This window comes from Schistocerca piceifrons, chromosome 5 (assembly GCF_021461385.2).
Source record: "Schistocerca piceifrons isolate TAMUIC-IGC-003096 chromosome 5, iqSchPice1.1, whole genome shotgun sequence".
In the NCBI taxonomy this organism is placed as follows: Eukaryota; Metazoa; Arthropoda; class Insecta; order Orthoptera; family Acrididae; genus Schistocerca; species Schistocerca piceifrons.
Window position 1 is genome coordinate 542,364,286 of NC_060142.1, and position 3,691 is coordinate 542,367,976.

The window sequence follows — 3,691 nt, forward strand, 5'->3', positions numbered from 1 at the left end:
TAAGTGATTAACACTGCAAGATCACGGTTTAAGGTAAGCACGAGATAAGCCTTTGCAAATGTGAAATGCTGGTACATTAGTAACCAATGTAACCACCAGAACGTTGAATGCAATCAAGCAAACGTGGACGCATTGTGTTGCAGAGGTGCCGGATGTCAGTTTGTGGGATGGAAGTCCAAGCCTGTTGCACTTGGTCTGTCTATACAGGGACGGTTAGTGCTGTATGTGGACAATGCTGAAGTTGTCGTCCGATGATCTCTCACTTGTGCTCGATTGGAGACAGATTTTTTGACCGTGCAGGCAAAGGCAACATGTCGACACACTGTACAGCATGTTGAGTTACGACAGCTGTCAGGATATGTGGGATAACCGCAAGAGTGCTTCTGCTGTCATATGAAACTCCAGGTGTAGGTCCAGTGTGTCTGGTATGCAGACAGGTTGGATGCAGGTCCTCAAATGTTCATATTCTAAACCAATACATACATGGCCATCACTGGCACCAAAGCAGAACCAGCTTTTATCAGAAAACACAAGAGACCTCCACTCTGTCCTCCAACGTGCTCTCACTTACCATCTCTGAAGCCGCAAATGGTGATATTTTGGGCGCGATACGGGGTATCTGGCTCGGAGCTGTTCTTGAAGTAACTGATTTGTAACTGCTCGTTGTGTCACTGAAGTGCCAACTGCTGCTCAAAGTGCTGCTGCACATTCAGTACGATGCGCCAGAGCCGTATCCTGAATACGGTGGGCTTCCGTCTCGCTAGTGCCACGTAGCCATCTGTAGCCAGGTCTTCTTCCAACCGTGCTCTCTCGTGACCACCGCTGTCAGCAATCATGTACACTGGCTACGTTCCTCCCAAGTGTACCTGCAATATTCCTCCTCGTAGCCCTATTACATGATCTCGTTCAAACTCAGTGAGGTGTTGATAGTAACGTCTTTGTCGCCTTAAACGCATTCTTGACCAGCGTCAACTCGCGACGCCCAATCTCAAAGGTAACTAGCGCTTACGACCGTTAAAGCAGCATTCGGCTGTTGCAGCATCAGTACTCTTGGCTGGTGCTTGTGTATCTTTTGTTGTACTGTTGGGTAAATGGCATCAGCCGAAGCGGAAGCCTCAATAGCTGCTGTTTTTACACAGTGCCCTGTATAGGACCAACGAAACACCTGTCAAGACAGTTGATTAATTTTGGACAGTTATCTGTTGAGGTGGCAGCGGAATTATAAACAAGTACAGAACAGATAATTTATTTCCTTATTTGGAGCCACAGTCAAGTAAAATTTTCGAAAAAGTATTTCCGCCATTTGACTGTATACGTATACTGCATTTGTTTCACTATCTAGATTATGGTATTATGCCGTTTTCAGGAATTACAACGTCAAAAATCGTCCGGCTTAATGTGAAACGTAAGATATAGTCGAAAAATACATATCATGTTATAAAAATCAATTATTATTTTAATTGATGGAAATAGCGTGTGGCACCGTTGGCCCCTATGCAACTAAGTTCGGCCGCTAAGTGCAAGTCTTATTTCATTCGACGCCACATTGGGCGACTTGCGCGCCGGAGATGAGGATGAAATGATGATGAGGACAACACAACACCCAGTCCCCGAGCGGAGAAAATCTCCAACCCGGCCGGGAATCCGACCAGGGCCCGCTTGCATGGGAGGCGAGCACGTTACCACCCAGATAAGCAGGCGTACTTTTAATTGATCATACAATGTAAGGAAACGGACAAAATGTAAGTGCTTCGGCTAAGGCTATGATGGAACATCCGTCATTAGTGGCATGTTGTGCAAGATAGTGTAATTCCTCCTTCTCTTTAGTGAATATTGGAATGTTATTTATTTTATATGATTAGCAAGAAGAGATAGCGGAATTATCTTAAAAGATGGGAGCAGCGTTAAAAATCGGTAAAATCTGTGATTATTGGTCCGATACTAACAGAGTGATGCGTGACCGTAGAAAGAAATGTGTTTCAACACCAGTACTTGTGTCGTATCTCAAAAGGAACGGACTTCTTGAAACAAGTTTTGAATAAACGCAGGTTCTTTTATTTATCATGCAATATGCATTTAAGGCTGTAGCAATGGCGACCGATCAGTACCATCATCGTATTAGGAACACTCAATTTGGCGCTCTCCGTTAAAGTTTAAAAAAAATTAAAAACAATGTTAGGACAATAATTATTAGTAATAATAAGCAGAAGTAATGCAGTTCTGAATCGCACGGAATAATCAAAGTTGTACAACATCACTTTCTGCTTTCTGTGCAGACGGAAGAGGCGCCAAGTATTAGAGGACAAGGAAACTTAGCTAGCCCCAGCAAATGTTTTAAAACACAAAAAGATCGATAAGTTTACAGTTTTTTTTATCATCATGTCAGATCTTGAGAATCTGTGGAGTCTCTTTCACAATGTTCTGTTACGAAAGACTCAAGTCACAACTTAGATTTAGTTCTTAAAGGCTGTAGAGGAGAAGAGGTTAGTCAGGAGACAGTCCTGTATTTCGAAACATTTGAGAACATCAGCAGTTTTTTCGGCCAAGGATAGTAGGATTAAAAATTTATTCCGTGAATACTTCCAAGGTAATGCTAAAGACTCCAAATCTAATGCGTTGGGCTGACAGATAAGAAACCATCTATAGGCTTGAAGAGACATCCATTGACGTCCGTAAGGCTCTGACAGACATAATTCGTAAGAGTAAGAAACATAACGAACGGAACTGTAGAATAATCTTGCCCTTTTCAAATAGGATATAAACCGCTAGAAATAATTAATACAGTTTGTAAGGCTTTATGTTTTGATGCTACGGGCGTTGCGCCTGAATATGACATAGCAACGTCGCTATCAGCATAAAAACAGGACATTAAACGTCCCGTCGATGACGAAGTCATTAGAGGCGGTGAGCGAACTTTGTTAAGGACAGGATGAGTAAGGAAGTCAACTGAGCTGCATCCTTTTCAAGGGAACCACAACGGCATTTGTGTCAAGCTATGGAGAGGGGGGGGGACTTGCGGAAAACCTCAGTCTGCATCAGCGGACGGGCAGTTGAATTGCCGTTCTCTAGAATGTGAATCCATTGTCCATCTTAATGTTGCGACGTATAGCTCGGCTGCTGTCACATATAGGATGAGAGGATCTTGCTACAGACTTTCGACTTCGAGAAAGACGGGCCATTAAGTGTAAATTCCTAACACACGAATCAGAACGTTAGAGAAACACTTCGACGAACTTCACAAGGATGAAAGGCTGGTCTGTGACTAGACAAAGTAACACTTTTTACACGTTGATTGACAACATTTATTTCCAACTAAATACCTGGTTTTAAGGAATGATGTGTGTTATAGGCGCATACGTAACAACAGAAGCTTTTCTCGTGTCTACCACCTGCGACAAAGACTTAAAAATGAAGCACATCAGTTTTTCAATGACATTTGTTCATCATGTTTCTCCTGTCTGTTCAACACATCTAATGTTTTTTAATTTACGTTATTTAAAATATGCATATAAAAATGACGGTGTACAAGACTCAACAGAGAGAAAGAAAGAAAGAAAAATCTATGGCTTTTTCAATAACAGAGCGTCCTTCTTCCAAGCTAAAGCTGTTTTTTATCGATCGATGAGAAACACTCCCATATCTTAACACCACCTGCTCCGTACTTGAATGTTGACACTACACATGACGGCAG